This window comes from Caloenas nicobarica, chromosome 5 (genome assembly GCF_036013445.1).
Source record: "Caloenas nicobarica isolate bCalNic1 chromosome 5, bCalNic1.hap1, whole genome shotgun sequence".
NCBI classification, from domain to species: Eukaryota; Metazoa; Chordata; class Aves; order Columbiformes; family Columbidae; genus Caloenas; species Caloenas nicobarica.
In genome coordinates, this window is record NC_088249.1 from 25,780,593 (window position 1) to 25,803,384 (window position 22,792).

General features: G+C 41.1%; 1 protein-coding gene across 6 annotated transcripts in view; it reads right to left on the reverse strand.

The window, feature by feature from the left end:
* Window positions 1–22,792, reverse strand: part of MIPOL1 (mirror-image polydactyly 1) — a 195,950-nt gene that overhangs the window by 20,078 nt on the left and 153,080 nt on the right. The window lies entirely within an intron of this gene.

Genomic DNA, 22,792 nt, shown 5'->3' on the forward strand with positions numbered 1-22,792 from the left:
CTTAGAAATATGAATGTTTTACACATGCTAATCAATTCTAAAGGTCCTTGGTCAATATTTTTGTGAGAGAAAACTTAAAATATTTTTTGATGCTGGTATAAATAAGGTAGTAACACTCGTACTAGAATACACCATGTCTTCAATAGCCTCTCTGTAGTAGACAGAATTAGGTTACCTGCCAGCATCCTGGTTTTATCTCAGGACATTTCAATATCTAGAGTGTTGTCCACCATAATGTCTTGCAAAGTCCTTTCTGACCCAGTGTTTTGGCTTCACTCAGGCCGAAAGTAGACATGTTTATCATCTGTTTCACACTGAAGTGCCATGGATTGATATTCAACCCATTCAGTTTCATACATGATATTGAGAAATAGTCATAGAGATACTAAATCATAGAGCACAAAAATAATACTCTTTCATTGTACAAACCAGAATACAGTACTACATGCTTTGTACTGGTGTGCCAGAAAATTCTGGACAAATCAAAGGAAGACCAGAAATTAAAACCAAAATTGAATAGGGTCTTAAGGCAATAGATTCATGAAGCAAAAAGCAACAAATATGCCTGGATCAGCTAACAGTAGGTGTGGAAAATAAGCAAAACCAAAGATATTAGACAGACTACCTATAAATAATGAGAAGTTGAAAAAAAGCAGAATAAAGAAGAAGATGGTGCATCAGGTAAAAAATTCTCAATTAAGCCAGTTGACTGTGGAATTATTTCCCAAGGAAATCAGTAGGTAGCCAGTTGCTCAAGTTATTAAAGTGTGGTGGTACAAATCACGTTAATAGCTAATTACTAGGGGAGGAGCCTGCACCAGCAAGCTCTTTGTGGAATTAGCAATCATTGCTTCCCATCTCTTCGCAGCCATAATTCATTGGTGAATCTTACACAAGTGGAAAAGGACACTGGTAGTAGAGGAAATTCATGGAAGACATTAAGAACAAAAGTGATGGCAACAGGATATCATAATGAGCAGTCTTTTTAGAAAAACAGTTGAAGTAATTTCAAAACAACCTAATGAATATCAGAAGCTGTTGCTGTATTGATGAATATGACTGGAGACCATTCCTCTGCCTGATGACCATGCAAATATCAAACATTACTTCAGTGTGGATTTCCAGTAGCAATGCAGACTGATTGCAAGACTCAAGACACAGTCTGCATGACAGCTGCTAGTATGCAATAGTGTATTTTCTTCCTTTCCAGTTTACTAAGGTGTCTGTATGGAAAACACCCTTCATTCTGACAGCCCATAGAGGAAAATCATATACAAGCTAAAATATAATATACATAGACAAGCAAAATATGGATGAACTAATAGAAATCCGGAAGCTAAAAGGTCAGAGTGTTGATATATCATTACGCCTACTACCTGCAGTTGTCTGAAAACAATGTGAAGAACCTTTTCAATTAAATGAAGACATATTGAAAATATAAATATTTATAAAGGGACATTAAAATCCCTAGAACAGACTCATTAAAAATAAAATTACTTCAACAGTTGATAAAATTTACTGACTGAAGTTCCACTATGGTCAAGCATTGATCACCATGGAAAAATACAAAGGTATGCAAATAATGCTGAAAGCAGGTGACCGAAATACCACTGCTGCCCACTTCTTAAACACCTGGCACAAGATTAAAAGAAAAAGAAAGATAGATGAGAATCTAAACTGTTCAGTGAATATATGTATCCCTGATAAATAAAAGATACTTTTTTTTAGTCCCTTTTGATACTTATTTTTAAATTCCTTCACTAATGTCCTGAAGATTATTTCTTCAAAGAATATTGATGTTATAAGTCAAAAATAAATGGGAGTTCTAGGCCTGAAGAGTGGGTCACAGAAGCATTCAAACAATTCCTTGACTTAAGTAATTCATCTTCATAGTAAGCCTTCAGCTTTTCTGAGGCAGCATGGCCCCTTTCCTGCTTCAGCTTGGGTCTGAGAGCTTCAAGGACCCACCTTAACTGTGTCCAGACAAAAGAAAAAGTGACATGTGACAATGTCATGTATGCTGTTCCTGCAGATAGCAAGACGTTTCCTCAGCCCCCAAAGTCAGAGCAGCTTCAAGCCTGCTAAAAAATTTCACCAGTTGTAACTGCACCCAGAGGGACTTGACTTTGGCTGAAAATCAACTGCATGAAGTGCTGTTCTCATAACACTTTTCTCCTTGCCAGGCATACTTTTGCTGCAAGGTGGGAAATGATTTTCCACCTGAGGCAATTACTGAACAACACAGAGAAACCTTCCACCTAAAGGAAGAAAAAAAACCCAGCAAAAAACCAAACATTCCCTATCCGTTCCCTCCCTCCTCCCTCAACCCAGTGATAAACATATCCAATGTTCCCAAAGGCATGTAGGTCTGACCTTGGTTTGCACCACAAATGTTTCTGACACTCAAGTTCTGGAGACCTCTCAGACCTCAGCCTGCACTCAGGATGGCTTTGAAGAGGGTCCCTTCACACCGCTGAGTGCACTCAAGGGCCAGGCAGCATTGATACCCTGAAAACACTACCCCAAAGTTGCTCTTAGGAAACACTGCAATGAGCCGATATTAAAAAAAAGCCCATAAGACCTAGAAGGACTTTGACATTTTGCTGTAAAGCAGAGGATATAAAGTGGTCAAGTTTGCATTACATGTGAGTCAGGAGCCTGACAGCTGGTAGACTGGTAACTAGATGGCATTGCCCTACCATAGACAAATATTTTACTAGCTTTCCTTCCTCTGCAATTACACGAGTTAAGAGGACTGTGTTTTCTCTTCAGTACAACCACCCAAACACCTCTCACTAATTTAACTGAAAACAGCAGCTGTGTTAGACTCTGTGACACACAGGCCACGTTACAACAGTAGTGCATGTTGCACATAATGCAGAGTATGTTCTTTGCACTGTCACAGTCCTTCCCAGAGTGTCACTCTCTCTTGTGTGATGTACCCACGTGTTCTTAGTCTAGGATGAGCTCAGGCATCCTCCTTCTTTTATATTCTCTCACCAAACCCCATGATAAGCACTTACTGAGCAGAGCCCGCCACTGATATTCTTCTCTGTAGCAGTTGGTGGTATAATCTCAGGATCTTACAGGATAATATGTAGACAGATTAGTGCTGAACATGCATGTCCATACCGTCCAAACCCAATTACATGTGAACATGGATCCGCAGTGAGCAGTAGGTTGAGTTTCAGTCTTTTTTCCTGAAATGTTCTAGAGAAACCTGTGACCCATACAAGCGTCCAAACTGCCTGGACACGAGATGATTCAAGCACAGGTCCACTATTTATAGTGAAAGTTTGAAATGATTACCACCCATCTTAGAACTTGCATTTTTCAACAAATACAAATTAAAGACCACCAGCAAATACATTTTCCCTCCTTGGGCCTCAGTGTCTTCCTCTTCAAGAAAGAGCAATCACAATACTACCTTTGCAAGGTGTTCTCAGCTTCACTACAAAGAGACCCATCACTGTTGAAAGAGCTGAGTTATACGCAGCACAGTCTGAATTTAAGACAAAACTAAACCCAGATGTTCTTCTCATGACACCAAGCAGCAAACATGTTCTTTTGGGCCAATTTTCACTCTCCAGGACCACGGCAGTACCCACACCGTTCCCCTGTGACTAATTTGGGAGAGGTAGTAAGGACATGGGGCAAGTGATTTAATCATCTGAGCCTTTCTTGAAGCTGAAGTACTGCTGAGACATGGTCTCAACAAGAAATAATCAGAAACCATACCTCCATTACAAACCCTTCATTTACAGAGTGGCACATTAATCAAATGTCTCCAGACCAGTTTGCGCAGCAAATTGCTGAAATCGCACAGTCTCACATGACAGTGACACACGCATGACACCACCTGTCATTCCCCACATTGACTGTACCATCAAATGGTCCAGCCCCGCCCCCTCCCCAATAGTTTCTGGATTAATAACATCTGATTGAAGCAGAGCAAAACATGCATGATACTGATGAGTAGAAAGAAGCATTTTTGAGTTTTCGGCAGCTGTGGTACTATCCTCTTCAGCTGGATCCACAGACCTCTATTTAATAGCTTGTAGCTAAGAAATGCACCTGAACTTCCTGAGCACATGATGCACCTAGAGCTGGGGCCTCTGTTATCTCTAATTGATTAATTAGAGTCTGGAAGGTGATAACTTCATACTAGCTTTTTTCACACTTACATCAACTCTCAGATATAGTGCATCTGAGTTGACAGAAGAGACTATTGTAGATTTTACGCTTGAATTCTGAATAATACTTGATATATGTTAACATTAATTACCTATCTTTAGGGTTCAACGATGTACCTTGTGTTAATTGCAAGGCACAGACACAGAGGTTCTCAGATTTCTTCCACGAATTAGGGGACCGTGTTTTCAATACAACTGCAAGTATTGTGTATACTCTTCACAGTTTTACTAGACTACAATTTATTCCTAGAACCAAGCTTGCCGTAAAATGTTCCTGTCATGTTTTGACGGGGAATTGGCTGTATTAGCATAGCCTAGCCTAAGCATTCACAGACTTCAACTATCCAGCCCTGAAGAGTTGCTTCTAAGTAAAATTAATCTGCAATTTCAAAAATAATTTTATTTTGCATGGTGTTTACTTTATTATAGTAGAAGTTACAATAAGGAATTTTGCTATCTTGTTTCTTTTCTTTATTGCCAATTCATATGCTTTGGCCATTCTTAAATATTTGCCAATGGCTTTAGTTAACAAAATAACTTTAACTTACTATTTGTAATCCTGTAGTTATTCCCTACAGTAATAGATTGTTTAGGTAACACTGCAAATACAGAGGGAATCTTATCTATTAATCGAAGATAGAACTGGCATCAAGTCATTGAGAGTGACCTCAGTATTTGAATATAAAGGATGTTTAAGATGGTGCCAGCAACTCGACGTTTTACTGTGTATCACCCAGCCCCGTCTGCTTTCCCCAGGCAGTGTAAGCATCGTGGTTGGGGCAGAGCAGACCCAGCTCAGCCACAGGCTGGGAACGGGGTGCACAGCCGGCTCCAATACAAGAGGTATTTTCACCTTTTCAGTCCCTGGGGTTGAACTGGCAGCCCCTGTGCCTCTTTGCTGGCTGCCGGAGGCCACTCAGTTGACATGGATCACTGAAGGTGTGTGTACGTGGGTGGTGCAGAGCCAGCGACTCTGGCTTTGGGCCAGCGGGGAAATTGCCTATGTCAGGGATTTGCAGAAACACAAAGTTGGTGGAAAAGAGATGGAGGATCCTGTCCTAAAGGTCACAGCCACATATTTTTTTTATACTTTGAGTATGTTTTTGACAACATCAGTTTTAAGAACAGTGCACATTTTTCCTCAAAGCTAAAGTAAATTAGGAAAGCAATCACTCTGGTTGTGCACTAAAATAATAGAGCTGCTGGTATACCAACTAAAACAGGTAGAAAATAGATGCAGTATTTATGACTTCTTTTCTCTTTTTGATGATGGTCCTCGCCAAGAGCTTCATTCTGAACACCGTCCCTTACACAGAATTCAGGGTATTATGACATAGATGAACATCAGGTCTTCTGAGCAGGTGTTTCAGGATCAGCTACTACAGCTCCATACAGCCACCAACCAACCTGGCTCAGGTGGCAACCCCTTCAGCTCCAACGGACCTGACTGTGTGCAGCAAATTGCTGGCTTGAACCTTTACTCTCCAAAATGCCCACCATGGAAATCTTTCCTGAAGACAAAGAATGTGCATATTCACGGGTCAGGCATTTCTGCTAGGAGCCTTAAATGACATCTCCTGTCACCGTAGTTTGAATTTAGATTTGCCTGCATAACTAACAAAAACTAATACGGACTTCTGTGTTGGAAATTATGCACGAATTTAAGGCTAATTTGGTTTGTGCCTTTGCAGTTTCTCACTGGTGAGGATAATGGCTTCTGACTTCCATTTTACACAAGTGACCTACACACAGACCATTTTATTTGAAATGAACAAAATCCTTCTGCAAAAAGTAGTAATACTAGTGAATCACCTCTTGTATTAGATAAACTACAACAATTCAGATGAAACAAACAAGAATTCTGATCCTGAAAACTGAAACAGACAGTGAAGCATCCACTCAGTGCAGAGGGATACTTCATATATACATCCACATATATATCTATACAGACTAAATCTGATAGCACTGATATATATCATAATGCAGGCATCAGAATCACCTGAAAACAAGCTCAATATAATGACTATGTGCTGTTGACTTTTATTTTTGTCTCCAGGGAATAGTGTTTACTTTGCTTTGAAATTTATATGAGTGATTTTGTTATGTGCCTTTTTTAATTAGTCTGAAGGAAAGAGTCATTTGAGAAAGAGAGCGGAAATCAATTCTGATTCGATAGTGATTGCTACTGTGCGATGTAAACTGTGTGTTCTTTCTAATTAAATGTAAACATGTGCAGTTCTAAAGTCCAGCAGTGATGACAACAACTACTAGAAAGGATTGCTTAAGCCCTGGTCAACTGATTCTTGTGAACCTTTTGTTCGTACCGTAGGTGAGCTTGTGCAATCTGTCGCAGGGTGAACGCCAGTTGTAACTGACTTTATTTTAGGTCATCTTCAGAGAAAAGACTTGACAAGAATGTGGAGCACTCTGTAATACCTCCAGTTACCCATTAACTATGTCCTTCTGATAGCTAATCAATAGCATTGCATGGAGCCAAACACACTGCACTGAACTGCCCCTCTTCCAAAAGCCAAATCTTGGTAAATATTTAATGGCAGTAAAGGTGTTTTGACTCTTATCAATCTGATATGTTAAAGAACTCTTGAAAGAAACTTTATCTTGCTTCTCTCTGCATAAATAATTTGTTCAGTTACAATTTTAGTCCTATGCAAAAGCACTTAATTTAATGATCTAATGCATTTAAATCAAGGCTTTGGACAGAGAAAACGTAGTTTCAATCCACATGTCACACAATAAAGAAAAATCGAAGTTTATTTCCTTGACAAAATGCCAACTAGAAATATACATCAAGGAACCAAGCCCTTTATACTGTAGTAGTAAATACTGTGCCAGACTCGCTCAAAACCTGTTATACAAGTGCACATTTGAGATTTTCTTACAAGGCTTCAGTTTCTGTAAAATTCTTAACTCTCATTCACATCAAGATGGCGGGGGATTTTTAGCTTCTTTTCACTACAGAAAAAACATCTCTAAAATAGTTATACTAAAATCCAGAGACTTTTTGCTCCCGTACAGTGACCATTCTCATCTTCAAGCGGGTATATTCTCAGCTAATTAATTTTATTAAGTGTTTTTCCATTTTCTATTTTTCTGTGCAAAGCCGTTTGTCGAGATCACTAAGCAAATACTTTTATCCTGATCCTTTAACACCTAGTGCGTGTGCTCCCTGCTACAGCCAGGTAGGATCCAAATGTCTCCTTAGAGACTTAGATAGGCTTATTCCATGCCTCTGTGCTAATGTCTCAGAGGATGGAGGAGTCTCCTGACCTCCTCCCCCAGCACAGTATTCCAGCCTTCTCTGCATGATCCAACTCCAGTATGAGCCTAAGTGTTCTGAAGAAATGATTCAGCAGTGGATCCAAGTTTTTTCCTGGAAAATAATCTGGGAATAAAACATTGATAGTGTTTCAGTTTCCAAAATGTGAATCACCATAAATGTTTTCCCAGAAGTATAAGCATTATTTTTTTCCCCAGTGTTTAAAAGGCCTCTTTAGTGCTCTTGATGCCATTCAATAGATTTCAAAACTAAAGATCGGGGCAATAATTCCCAAACACTGGCATAGATAAACTGAACAGCCTGGAGTTTTCAAATCACTAGTAATTGGCTCCGATGAAAACAGTATTAATTAAAATCATAAAGGCATGTAAATCAATCAAGCAGTAAAGCGCATGGCACCATTCAGGCATGACTGGCTGAAGAAAGCCTGTTACTAACAACCTCAGAAAATATCTTGTACTTAATACAATGTTATCTTTATAAATCAGACATGATCATGAATTTTATGGCTGTCCTGATTTGCTATTGTGATCACTTGGCTTAACTCCCCCACTGAACCAGAAAAGCAGGAGATGAAGCTGTCTTGGACCCAGGGCTGGAAGCCAGCCCTGCCTTCCAGCATGGCCAGGAACATCCAGCTGAGTAGATGGAAGAGTCTCTCCAGGAGAAGGCAATTAAAAGAAATACAAAGAATGGAAACGTGTTTCAAAGACAGAATAACCAAATACATATGGAATTTGAGAGAGGGATGATCTCATGGATGAGCTGGTTAACACTAAAGCTAGAAACCCTCAGTGTGACTGACCTGGGAAGGGAATTCACATGAGGCTCGGCTCTCTTATCATTCATTTCTTGCTGAATGATTCAGCTGGTTAAAAATCTTCAAATGACTTTTAGAAAGAGTTCAAAATATACCATGTTTTTAAATTTGAGGATACTTCATTCTTGCCCTAGGAAAATAAAGCAGAGACTATTTGAAGAGTTTTGTCTGATTTTTCTCAAGGTGTTACTCAAAAAATATTAAGCAACTCTGACCAAAGACAAACAACGTGTCCTGTGCTCCAGTATATGCCCAGCTGTGGCCACCAATGTGCCAAGAAGCAAGGTGCACCCATGAACTCTAGGTGAATGCGCCTAATGCATGTTTTTTCCGCTTTCTTGGTACCGTGCACAGCAACACGTGCCACTCTGAAATGGCAGGTGAGTCACTAGGAGGACTAGGAGGACTGCATGTGCTGCAGCCTGAAAACCTCCCTCCAGACTGGTGCAGATGCCTGTAATGTCTACTTCAAAGCTATCATGGCTTCTGCCATACAAAAATGCAGTTGATTTGGGGATTACTATGCAGATATACGCTTTGCGAGTCACCTCCTGAAAGCCATGTAAGTAGACACAACGGCAACGTATTGCTACTCAGTAAGCCATGTCCTACCCAGCTGCTGCTGCCAAACCCTTATTCTTATAAATCATACAGCTCCTTGGACAGTTAAGCACTATGAAACAAGGCAGTTAAAATGATGGCTTAAATGATAAAGGGAATGCCTGGGAAATTTAATATAGGGGAAGTCTGCTTCCCTATTGTACCAACGCTTACTGAAGCAACTGGGCAGACTTGTCTGGGCCATTCTCCCTAATGTGAAACAAGGACGCATGCTGGGGGAATGATTTAGTAGATTTGGGATCAGAGCTCTGTCTTGAATTCCCTCTTCTATTTCACGTCGTCTGTGTGGTACTGAGCAAGTTGTAACATGCCAACCTTAGCCTGCCACGCTGAAACTCTGAGTAAAGCGCCTTTCCCTTGCTTTTAATCTTTCTTAAAGTCTAAGCTTTGTGGGCCCAGGATTGCTTCTTTGCTGCATCTGGAAACCTGAGGCCCTGATCTTGGTTCAGGTCTCAGTGCAAATTGTTATTCATGGGAAGATACAAAAAAGGTAATTAACAGTATGCATGTGTTGGCAATACACATCAGCCTGGTTAACCTCAGCAGGCAGATTAAGGTTCAGGACCTCTATGGAAAAAAACCAACTGTTTCTCACAAGGAGGCAGTTCCTGCCTCCCCATTGCAGGTTCAGCCACCATTGGCACCGTGGGGTGCAGGCAGTGACAGCAGCCTCCTGTGCTTTGTTGAGCTGCTGTGAGCCCAAGATCCTCGTTACCTGAGAAGATGCTCTTGGCTTCCTCCCAGGCAGAAAGGGCCATCAGCTGGATACAGCCCACCGACTGGAAGCCGAATCACACAACTGACATACCTCTTGAGAAGTGAGAGGTTAGACTGGCAGCTGCTGGAGGAAAATCAGTGAAGAGAGAGCTCCAAAGCACAGGGGTCGGAAAGTGGCTGAAAACGGATGCTGAATTGATTGCTGTATCCTAAAGCTTTAAAACCAGCTTCCCTCACCTCTCTCTTCTTTTACACTCAGAAGTTTTGACCACTGGGCTACTGAAATCAAATCTGTAAAAGAATAATACTGTTGTGCACTTTAATTTAGCCCGAGTGTAGATGAAAACAACAGTTTTAACTTCATGAAGCAGGAGTTCACATGAAAAACTGCAGCTTTTTCTTTTTACCAGCATATCATTTCTCCATAGCCAGCAGGTGAAAGTGAAATACTGTAGCAGGAAATGTATTGGTTGCACTGAACCAAAGAATTAATTATTTTCTCAGGACCTGACAAGGAAACTGAATGAGTATGAAAGCTGTTGTGAAATCCAGCCAGCACTGAATTCAACAGTGTTCAATTCCTTATTTATTTTTTGAACAGGACAAGATAATTATTAGTATGAATACTGTCTACTGTGCTTATACCCATTGAACTGATATTATAGTCTCCTCTGATAGGAGTGGTAACATTGCTTAAGAGGGAGAACTAAATTCCTGCATCATGATAGTCATCATTCTACTGTCACAACTGCAGAAGTATAAAAATGTATGATTTGTTTGGTAAAGACAATAGAGAAGAAGAGCTAAATGGAAGAATAAGTATTTCTGTATCTCCACCAAAGACCTTAGGATGGAAGTCTAGGTCTGCACTCTTCCCTTTTACAGAATATGATTGAAACAAACAGAATATGATGTTGTACAAGCCTGGATGACATTAAGATCCTGCATAGCTCAGAAGCAAGAGAAAAATAAATAATATAATATGAACCTTGTTCCTCATCCTTCTCCCCACTCCTTTGGGTAAAGGACAAATTCACAGCACTTCTCCTTCTTCTTTGGTGAGAGCTCCTCCCAGTTCAATCTTCTTTAATCACAGTGGAAGTCATTAGCACATTTCCTGCTGAAGATCAGGAGAAAGCCTAGTGAAAAACGCCTTGAATTTATTTGTATCAAGAAGCTAACAGCTGTGGCCATCAGGAGGTGCTTACACTGTTCTGGGTGCCTAGTACAACTACATACTTCCTGGAAATCTTACTGCTTCTGGAACACCAGAAGAGAAAGAATGCAAGAAAATATTGCTTCATACACCCAAAAAGAAGAAAAAGTTCCTTAAAGACTAAAAGGAAACAATAAATAATCTATATATTTGAAATTTTGACCTTAACCTTGCTTACTTCAATGACCATGGGATAGGTGTGACACAAATCCTTCAGGGTAAATTTTGAATGTGATGTACAGAGTTTTTATCTTAATGAGAAATGTAAGATCAGAACCTATGAATCAAGCCTATGATACGCCCCTAAGTTATTTTTTCATGGACAGCGGGTGAGAGGATGTCATTCCTCTGTTTAATCAGGAGTTAAAGCATGTACAGCAATTCCTTATTTTCACAATATTCCTTCTGACAAAGATAACAACCATAAGAATGGTTCCTAGCTGGCTAAACCTGACATACAGGTTTTGTTAATAAAAAAATGCATGACTTAATTAATGAAACGGATCTATTAAGGCTGTCCCCCCCAATCTACCACAGTGGCCCCACCTACAGCTGAACTTCACATGACCTATCTTATGCAAAAAGAATTGTAATAACTTGCACTGGAAGCTGTTATAGAGGAAAAGTTTCTATGAAGAAAAAACTGACTCAGAAATGCATACAATGCCCCTAGAGGAGAAAGCTTAGTATTTTCACTTTTATTCAATGTTTTCTTTTACAGTGAATAATTGAAACAATTTTGCTAAACTGTGTAAAATTATTTCATCAGGAGTAATTACGTTTGATCTATTAGCACCTGATACTATCTATTGTCTAAATTGCTTGCATTCAATCCATGAGTAATGTCAACAGTATTAACGTCCATTATGGAAGCATTAGTTGAGTAAAAATCATTTAAAAATGTTAAACATTCTTGTAATCTTCCTACAGCATAATGTTCAAAAGATATATCATTATACCGACATCTTCTAGGGTTTTTTAAAGGCATGTCTTTACTTAAGTCTGCAAATTCAGGGTTTTTAAACTCACAAACGATTTACCTGTTTTGTTCTGGCAAGCATAAATCTGTAGCAATCCATTTTACATTCTTCTCTGCTCCTGTCTTGCTGTCCCACACTAAATGGCTATCCAAATTCACCTCCATCAACTTTGGCAGGCTCAACACCTCCTTTGCTAAACCAGTTTTTTCCTCTCAATCATAAAGAGCTGCACTGTTACAAACAGAAAGAAGGAACCCTGTAACATTTCTACAACAAAGTTACATATATACATTAATTTATTTGACAAAACAGCTCTCCAAACCTGAAGTAATGCAACCACTGGACTCACCTACCTGGAAAGCAGATACTTTTTTCCTCCCTGCAGCCTCATCCTTATTTCAAAGCTTTCCAAATTCTTGCTGCTTTTTAGCAGAGGAAATATTATGAACTGTTTGAGATTACATCCTCACTCAAAGCGATGAATGCCACAGTCTTCTCCAGAATAAAAAGCTACTTTCTCTCCTTGGAATAGTAACTTTACAGTAATTTAGAGGAAGCGGGAGAAACAGTTGGTCATTAAACATTAAATGTATTAATGGGGCACTCACAGTGTATGGTTTGTCTGGAAAAGGCAGTTCTGTACTTGCATTTCAGAAAGACTGCTACAATACAATAGCTACTGTGATAAATTTAGGTTTACCCCACTTAACATTTAGCAGAATCTAATAACGAAAACTTAAATCTATGTATTTTCCAAAAAATGCATGAGTAGCACCATTCACATCTTACAGCTAGGGGAATCGAGAGGCAAAGAAAAAACATTCCAAAAGAGGCCTTTTATTTCCACTCCTCAAATGGAGACCTTTAGGAATCAGTGTTTACAATTTTCAGGGACTTGCAACTCCAGATGAAAATAATGACAAATCAGGATATTCCAAGCAGGAGCCCCCTCATCAGCATGTAAAAATCATCCACTTCTCCAGACTCATGTCACCCTTGAATTCCCGCTCAGTTCTCTGGAAACTTCAGACCTCAGTATATGGATGGAGCATTCAGCAGCACTTTCCTGTTACATGGCATTGTTGGCACTGGAGCTTCTGCAGAAGTCAGAAAAATTATCCCAAAAAGAAGTGACACAGGCTATGTAGGATGCTGGCTTGTTTATTAAAAGGGTTTATGTGATTCCCTGGAGCAGAGGCAAAAGTGAGTAATATGAAGTTTGGTACCTTACGAGTAATTAAAGAGAGACATAATTCCCAAAGAGAGAAATTTTGTCTGCTCCCAAGACACTGTGAAACTGTTTTAGTTTCCTTTCCTAGTGCTAGTTCTTCATGATCTATTGAGACTTAGAATCATGACACTTCGGTGAAGGCTTTATGGATCTCCTTACTCTGAAGTTCTGACTCATTTAGGTGACAGGTCAGCTTCCTAAATTTTAGGAGGCAGAACAGCAATAAAGTAACAGGACCACTTCAGAACACACCTAAATCAGTAGAACTCGTGAGTCCAAGGTAAATATACCTGTTCATAAGGAACTCCAGAAATGGATACATGTTCACTATGTCCTGAGCTTTCAGTGTAGACCTTTGTCTTGTGTGGCCTACTCTGGGGAAAATGAGGTCTTTGTTTTTTTCCGAGGAAATAAATTAGTTCCCAGGAATTTGAAAAACAGAGGTTAAAACCCTATGTCTGGAGCTATACACCTAGAACTAGGAAGAATGTGACCCAGTTCAGAATTCATTTTTGAGAGTAAAGTAGATGATAGGATTGTTTAGACGGTGGACAAAAAGGTTTGGGACACACAAAGCAGATATTTTACAACAAATGAAAGCAAAAATCAGCTTGCAAAAATAATCAGAACCTAGAATTTGATGTACGTTTATTGAAAGACAGTAACATCTTGCCTATCTTTATGACAAGTAAAATTCACTGGCTGTTTAAGCCAGGCAAACCTTCAGAGGGAGACTATCACAGAATGACAGAATCACAGAATGTTAGGGATTGGAAGGGACCTCAAAAGATCATCTAGTCCAATCCTCCCATTGGAGCAGGAACACCTAAATGAGGTTACACAGGAAGGTGTCCAGGCAGGTTTTGAATGTCTCCAGAGAAGGAGACTCCACAACCTCCCTGGGCAGCCTGTTCCAGTGTTCTATTATCCTCACTGTGAAGAGGTTTCTTCTTATATTTAAGTGAAACCTCCTATGTTCCAGTTTGTACCCATTGCCCCTTGTTCTATCATTGGTTGTCACCGAGAAGAGCCTGGCTCCATCCTCGTGACACTCACCCTTTACATATTTATAAACATTAATGAGGTCACCCCTCAGTCTCCTCTTCTCCAAGCTAAAGAGACCCAGCTCCCTCAGCCTTTCCTCATAAGGGAGATGCTCCACTCCCTTAATCATCTTTGTTGCTCTACGCTGGACTCTCTCAAGCAGTTCCCTGTCCTTCTTGAACTGAGGGGCCCAGAACTGGACACAATATTCCAAATGACGTCTCACCAGGGCAGAGTAGAAGGGCAGGAGAACCTCTCTCGACCTACTAACCACCCCCCTTCTAATACCCCCAGGATGCCATTGGCCTTCTTGGCCACAAGGGCACAGTGCTGGCTCGTGGTCATCCTGCTGTCCATCAGGACCCCCAGGGCCCTTTCCCCTACACTGCTCTCTAACAGGTGGTTCCCCAACTTATACTGGAACCTGGGGTTGTTCCTGCCCAGATGCAAGACTCTACACTTGCCCTTGTTATATTTCATTAAATTTTTCCCTGCCCAACTCTCCAGCCAGTCTAGGTCTTGCTGGATGGCAGCACAGCCATCCTCAGGCACCTTTCCCATTTCCCGCGACTTAGTAAAGATGATGGAGAGTGGCCCAGCAATGACTTCAGCCAGCTCCCTCAGCACCCGCGGGTGCATCCCATCTGGACCCATGGATTTATGGATGTCCAGATTGCTTAACTGGTCCCTAACCCAGTCCTCATCAACTAAGGCAAACTCCTCCATTGCCCTGCCTTCCTCTGGGGCCTCAGGGGTACGGGGCTCCTCAGGACAGCCTCCGGCAGAGTAGACAGAGGCAAAGAAGGCATTCAGCAACTCTGCCTTCTCTGTATCTTCTGTCACCAGGGCACCCACCTCATTCATCAGTGGGCCTACATTGCCTCTGGTGTTAGTTTTATCTGCCATGTATTTGAAGAAGCTCTTTCCGTTGTCCTTGACCCCTCTCGCCAGGTTTAATTCTAAGGAGGCCTTAGCTTTCCTAGTTGCCTCCCTACATCCTCTGACAACAGCCTTATATTCTTCCCAAGTGGCCAGCCCCTCCTTCCATGATCTGTAAACTCTCCTCTTCCACTTGAGCTTGCCCAGCAGTTCCTTGTTTAACCAAGCAGGCCTCCTGGCTCCCTTCCTTGACTTCCTACATGTTGGGATGCTCTGATTTTCAGCTTGGTAGAAGCAGTCCCTGAATGCTAACCAACTATCTTGGGCCCCTTTACCCTCAAGTATCCTTTCCCATGGGATTTCCCCTAGCAATTGCTTGAAAAGGCCAAAGTTGGCCCTACTGAAGTCCAGGGTTGTGATTCTGCTTGGTATTCTGTTCCTGCCACATGAGATCCTGAACTCCACCATCTCATGGTCGCTGCAGCCAAGGCAGCCTTCAACCTTTACCGGTTCAACCAGATCCTCCTTGTAAGTGAGGATGACATCCAGCACTGCTCCTCTTCTAGTTGGCTCATCCACCATTTGCATCAGGAAGTTATCACCAATGCACTGGAGGAACCTCCTGGACTGTGGATGGCTGGCTGAGTAGTCCTTCCAGCAAACACCAGAGAAGTTAACATCCCCCATGACAACCAGGGCCTGTAATTGCGAGGCTGCTCTCAGCTGCCTGTAGAAGGCCTCATCAACTTTCTCACCCTGATCTGGTGGCCTGCAATAGACACCCATGACAGTATCACCCATGCCAGCCTGCCCCTTAATTCTCACCCACAGATGCTCAACTCGCTCCTCATCTGCCCCTGGACAGTACTCAAAACTGTAGTTGCTCTCTCACATAAAGAGCAACTCCACCACCTTGCCTTGCTGGCCTGTCTTTCCTGAGAAGGACACAGCCATCCATGACCACATTCCAGTCATGTGAGCTGTCCCACCATGTCTCTGTAATTGCCACCAGATCATAAACTCCTGACCGAACACAGGTTTCTGACTCCTGTTTATTCCCCATGCTGCGTGCATTGGTGTACATGCATTTCAGGGAGCGAGCTGAGCACACCGATTTCACCCTAGGGGGATGGGAGTCCTCCTAGTCTTCATCAATTCTAGAGTGCTGTCCCAATGGTGCAAGCCCAGCTACAACCTCATCCACCTTCGAATCTAGTTTATAGCTCTCCAAATGAGCCCTGCTAATTCCTGCCCCGGCATCCTTTTGCCCCTGTGAGATAATCCTTTCCCATGTACCACTGTCTGGACTGGTGTCTTATAAAATCAGCCGTTATCAAAGAATCCAAAGCCCTGCCTGTAGCACCAGTCTTTTAGCCAAACGTTTATGGACTGAATTCTTCTATTCCATCCCATGTCATCACCCGAAAATGGAAGGAGGGAAGAGAAGACAACTTGCGCCCCAGACTCTTTCACCAACTGTTCCAAGGCTTTGAAATCTTTCTTCATTCCCCTCAGGCTACGGGATGCAGCTTCCTCTCCACCTGTCTGGAAGATCAGTAGTGAGTAGTAGTTCATTGAGTGCACCAGGTTGGGGAGTGCCCTGGTGATATCCCTGATCTGGGCTCCAGGTAGACTATATACTTCCCTCCTCATCTTTTTGGTCCCCTACCTCTGCCTGACAGCGACAGGGCAGGGGCTGTTCCAGGTCTCCCCCCTCTGCCCAACAGGGTGGGGGGTCCATCACCTTTTGGGGGTATCCCCCTGGGGCCTTTCTGACTGGCATGCCAGGGAGTTACGCCATCAGTCAATCTCCTTCTCACACTCCCTGATGGTCCTCAGTCTCTCAACCTCCTCAAGTTTCACCACCATGCTGAGCGGATCTTCCACCTGCTCACACCTCACTATAGGAAAGAGAAATGGAGTATGGCATTCTCTGGGTAACTATGGTGTGGGAGGTGGAAGAAATTCAGTTGCCAGCCCCACCAAGTCCTGACAAAAGGAATGTGAGAGCTGTTCCCAAGGTGAAGGAAGACAGGCTGAACAATTTGGCTAATGGGATCACATTGAGCTAATGGGATCACTATGACTTGAGTTGCTTCTGTTGGTGTATGTCAAAACTCTGATGTGCTTTAAAATACATTCTCTTTTAGACAGCAGTGGGCTAAATCTTGAGACATTTTTGAGAGAATTTACATATCTTCAGATTTTGAGACTTGTGTGGAAAGAGCCTACAGGGAAAGAACACCTCAAGTTCAGAAAGTTTACAAATTGTGAGATCAGTTTCTCTGTCAGAGAAAGAAAAAAAAAAGAAACAGAAGGCTTGGATTTGTTAATATCTTCTTAAACAGACATTTATTACTGCTGCACTCACATACACATGCAGAGGTTACAGACGCCACATTTGCATAAGCCCCCAGTTGCTACCTCTCACAAGCCGGGTGTAGACAAGAGAACAAACCCAACTGCACAGCAGCACTGAACAATACTATGGTGTGTTCACATTTGGCAAGCACTAACACTTGGGAATGCTGTAAGTAATATAACCGATTTCTAGAAGCTCTGGAAAACTTGCTTAACGATCTTGGTTATGGTACCCTGAAAATATTCTAGAGATGTTCCTGGGTCAACACGTAAGCATCTAAAAATAAAATAGAACCCGTCAAAATCATCAAACTTTGGTTGCTCCAGCGAGTGACTGGCTTTCCAAAGGGGCACTTGCAGATCCCTTCCCAGCTCCCTAAGTGCAAACTCAGGTTCCTAAACTTACATATCCAAGACTGAAAATTTAGGCCACACTGTTTAACAGGCAGATCTGCCAGGAGGCCTCTTGTAACCAGATTCTTTTTCTTAAAGCCTCATATTATTGGACAGATACTGGCCCAAGTCCAATCCACAACTGCAAATCCAAAGAAACAGCTCAGAGCAAACCAGCAGCCTTATTAGCTTTTAAAGATTTCATTTTCAAGAACTCAAGACCCTTTATTGACTAATGAAAGGTTGGGTCCCCAAGCCCACAGACTGATGTTGCTTGGAACATATTTTAATCATTTTGGAGTGCTAGCAGCCATCTGTCTAAAGAGCTTTGATCACATAAATGCACTCTGAACTGCAGCTTCTTCTGACTCCAAACCCTTTCCAAAAGTCAAAGGGAACCTACAGGCATGGCAACTTCGAGACAATTCAAGGCCTTGCGATGTGATAAGGCTGCTTTTATTATTTGGCACATCATTAGGTTTAATGATACCGCAGATAACAGATACACTAAAAAGATACCATTGTCATCTCCTATCTTGTAACCGTAATATCCAACTGTGACTTCACTTCACCCAACACTTCTAATTTACTATGTTATTTTAAAAGAATAGAGAAACGAAATACAAGGAATTTTTTTCCTGCTGGAAACACCAGAAATACTAACAAAATAAATAAATAACAAATAATACAAAAGATAAATAAGCACTCTTTTTTCCCACTACTTTTTGTTTGTTTGTTTGGTTTGTTTTGTTTTAATACAGTAGACAAGGAAACAAATCCCAAATAAACTATTGTATTTATAGTTCAGGCTACTGGCTTTTGGGCAGATACTATTTGCATGTTTGAGTCTAGTTTGGCCAGCACCGAATTAAAATTTACATTGAAAGGAGAGAGATCCCTTGCAATTACAGCTTTTATAATGTTAACATTTATGAACAAATTTTACAGAATTGCCATCATTATTTCCTACTCTAGCTCTTGAAACAATTTGGGCATCTCAAAACTTATTTTGTGGTGACCACTGTTTTCATTCTGGTGTCTACTGAATGGTGCATACACATGCTATTAACCCTGAAAGCTTGGAAGCAACAACAACGTTGAGCATGAAAAAAACCTATCTATATTATCAGAGCCATTTCTCTCAAAAATGGAAGCAGCAGCCTTATGAAAGTGGCAAAAACTGCATAAAAATAGCTTTCTTGATGACAGGAGACACACAATGGTGGATTCTGTGTGGCAGACCATGACTTAATTTGCTCCAATTGTCACTACCCTCAGTGGGTTCAACTCTGAGATTGCAGGACTTGCAGGTTTCTCTTGCTTCTGAGATGTGATTATTGACCCTTTTACTCATTTAGGACACTAGTCACCAGTTGCCTGAAGAAAATTTTACTATTGCACAGTGCAACATTGTATTTTTCAATTCAGTAGTTTTCATACCAAGTGTGGCGAGTTAGCAGCGTGAAGAAGGTGGAAGACAGAGCTAAACACAACACTTCTGTGTTGCTCATGAAAACATCTGTGGGTCTCCAGTCTGTATCACTGATGCAGCACAGATTAAGAGAAAAGACGACATAACCAAAACATGAAGTGGCTCAGGTAGGGGAAGAGCTTCTTTAAACTCGCTTTGCTGTCAAAGAAAATACACCAGTGATGATTCACTCAGTCTAACTCCCCCCCTCTCCTGTGGCTTTTCCTTCCAAAGTCACAGCCAGAAAAGCTTCTCTGCTGGTGAGACAGCAGGTCTGTACAGCTGCTTACATGCTTTCTTGGTGGAGGTAGGAAAAAACCCAAGTAATCTGTGCTAGTTCATTCTGTCATGACCGTATGAACTGCAGCTTATAAAAGCAAACTATTACTAATATGCTACATTTCACTCAAATATTTGAGAGGCTCAGAATTGTGCAAATCCCAGCAGGCCCTCTTCTTCACTGGAAAACTGTGGCTGAAGCTTCCAAGTCAGTCCCTACCCTCTCTGACAATGACAGCCTTCACACCTATGCTGGAAGAATTACCCATACCAGATGAGCAACACACCATTATGCAATGCTGGACACAAAGTTAAAAACCTTCAGCTTCCAAAACACAAGCTCTCTATCACATTAGCTAGAAAAGCAGTTTGTGGATGGAAAGCAAAAAAAGGAACATTTTCCAGTAAAAGGCATCAGCATGATATGCATGTAGCAATTTAATAAAAGCTCTAACTTAAAAAGCAACTGAATAAAGAAAAATACCTTACTCTCAGCTTCTCTCTTTGTAAACACAACAGGTGGGGACTCTTCTGGCTTGTGTTCGGTGACAGGCATTTCTCCTGCTACCTGAATTCCTAGATACTTCCTAACACAAGTTTTCTGTTGACTCCACTGCGAGCAGGGTTAAGCTCAAAGTAAGAAAAGTAATGTTATGTCTAGCACTGGCTGAAAATTGCTCATGTGGAAAGTCTTCTCACCAAACAAATTATTTTTTTTTGTTGGCAGATATAAATTCCAACATTAAAAATATGTTGGCTTCCTGTGGCAAGTTTCTAAGTGACAATTTTCCTTTCACCTTGACATTTCAACTTGAAATGCTATTTTATTTCAGTTCTTCAGTTGAAGAGAACTGAAACACATAAAAATGAACATTTTTTATTATTGAATTGACATTTTAACATAAAAACATGTCCTGTGAAAAATCAACAAAAAATAAATGGCATTTAAAGTCCTCCTGACAATGTTATTACTTTATTTCTAAATATCATATTCATAACAAAAGAAATTCCCTTTCATACAATATTTATAGGGCAAGCTGAATGATTTTTTTTGCAGCTTTAGATTTTCTTTCAAACTTCTCATGGGAAAATTTGTCTTTCAAATAGCTCTTATTACACACGGTTTTCCTGTATTTCTTTAACTTGCTCTAGAGAGGGCTGCCGCTTCTCCTGTATCTGTTTTCCTCCCCTCATTTTAAAGTAGAAGCACCTGCATTTCCACAGTCATAGATCTTGAAAGGTGTTAAGGAAAATGGTAAAAATTCTTATTCAGTTTATACAAATAAAGCAGCTGGAGCAGAGTGATTTATCTATATTCATCCAGCATTCCAATGGCAGAATCAGCATATGCAGGCTCTGGTCACATACCCCTTCTACCAGATAACAGATTTCATAATCCTGCATATGCTCTTTATAGATTTTTACTGTTTCTTTTGACTATCCTTGCATTATACAGAACAGACATTAACTTTACTATCTCAACATCTGAATTTTTACAAGTATTTCTACAGGAGTGGAATACTTTGTACTACTAATCTACTCCAACCTATCAGTAGTAGTCAGTCAGTTATTCACAGGTAGTTCTTCCAGAGACTTTAAACCTTTCTTCCAATAACTCAGTTTTATTAGGCTTTAACAAATTTGAAAAACAGTTCCTAGAAACCTTTAGCTATGTACTTATTCCAAAAAGCACAGAACGAAATTACACTTCCTAGACTTTTCAGCTCACTGAGAAACCAAGGAAGTCATAACAGAAAACCACAGACAGTGGAGGTAAAAGAGAAGGAGAAAGAATCAGCCAGGCAAAGGAGAGCTGCTCATAGAAAGCAGGGTCATGTATGCAGAGTCGTGAGACCATATCAGCATCTGATGGCAAGGAATTCCTTTCTGTCAAGCAAATCCCTGCTCCTAGAGAAGAGCAGAAACTCATCTGAAAAGGTCCATCCAGCAAAATCAACAAGGTTATAGTTGCTTTAGTTCACTTTACTCCACGACAGCAAGTAGGTATGGAAGAAATCTGCACAAGTGTGATGAAATAGAGTATAGGGAGCTGTGGAGTGCTTCTAGTTTTAATGTGCTTGTCACAACAAGTGACTGGTTGGTCCTCAAACAATCTAAAAAACTCGAGAACGTTTGGCCGTGTAACACACCCAATAAAAGAAGCAGTAGCAGAATGAGCACTGTACACAGTACAAATTAAAACTGCATCACAGAGCGCATTAGGCACTTCAGTCCATATTTATGTTGTCCGTGTTCCTCCTCAGACCTGCTGCTTAGTTTCCTATTGGCAAGGCAGCTCTGAAGGCCAAGAGCCAGCCCCTGGAAACATCAGGCACAAAGATTTCATAAAATGTAGGTCAGACCAATCCATGCCTGAGTCAACAGCAGCACACGGCATTTTCAGTGTACTACATCCATTCACCTCTGTGCTGGTTGCAGGGATGGCGTGGGATGGCTTGTTATTCCATCAGGCGGCTGGGATCTCTGACAGTTCAGTGCTTCCTCTCCCTCAAAGTTTTTATAAATCACTAAAGCTGAGTAGGAAATTGTTTTTCCATGCTACATTTTTTTTTTCCCAGTGAGATGGGAAAATTTTCAAAATCATGTCAGGACAAAAAGAGAAATATTCAAAAGTATTTTTTGTATGTGTCTCTAAATGAAAGAGAGACAGAGGAAGCTCAGAGAGCACTCTGATGGCTAAGATACTCCATTGGGAGGCAAAAACAAGACACCCCCCACCCTCTTCAACAGGTTCAGATACTTCTTTGCCTTTTCATTGCCTGCCACACAGGCACTGTAAACACCAAGGCTACAGTATATACTGGAGTCTCTCTCTACCATCCCTCTTCTGTCAAATATTAATTGGAGTACAGATGCGAGTCTGCTCTGCCGCACTCCCAAGAAAGTTCCCTCTCTGTCGACTTATAAAGTCAGTCTCTCTGACTTTATTATTGCTAGAAAGTAGAGCAAATGCAGAAGGAGAAACAATAATCAATTCCAGGCTAGAGAACAAGAAGTCTGGGAATGAGGCATGGGGAAGAGGATAATAAATCCAATAAAGTATGAAATATATAAGGATAAGAAGGTAGGGCTCTGCCTCCATTGCTCACCTGCACCAAGACACTGAAATACAGCTGTCTGTAGCACCAGTAAAACTTCATGCAACTGCCTTGCCAAAGCAGAGCAGCTTACTGATCTGTTTTCCCTACTTCAGCTGTCTGATCCCAGTTCATGAAACAGCCCCCAAACCCTGGGCTTTTATCTCCTGTAACACTAACAAGAGCTGTGA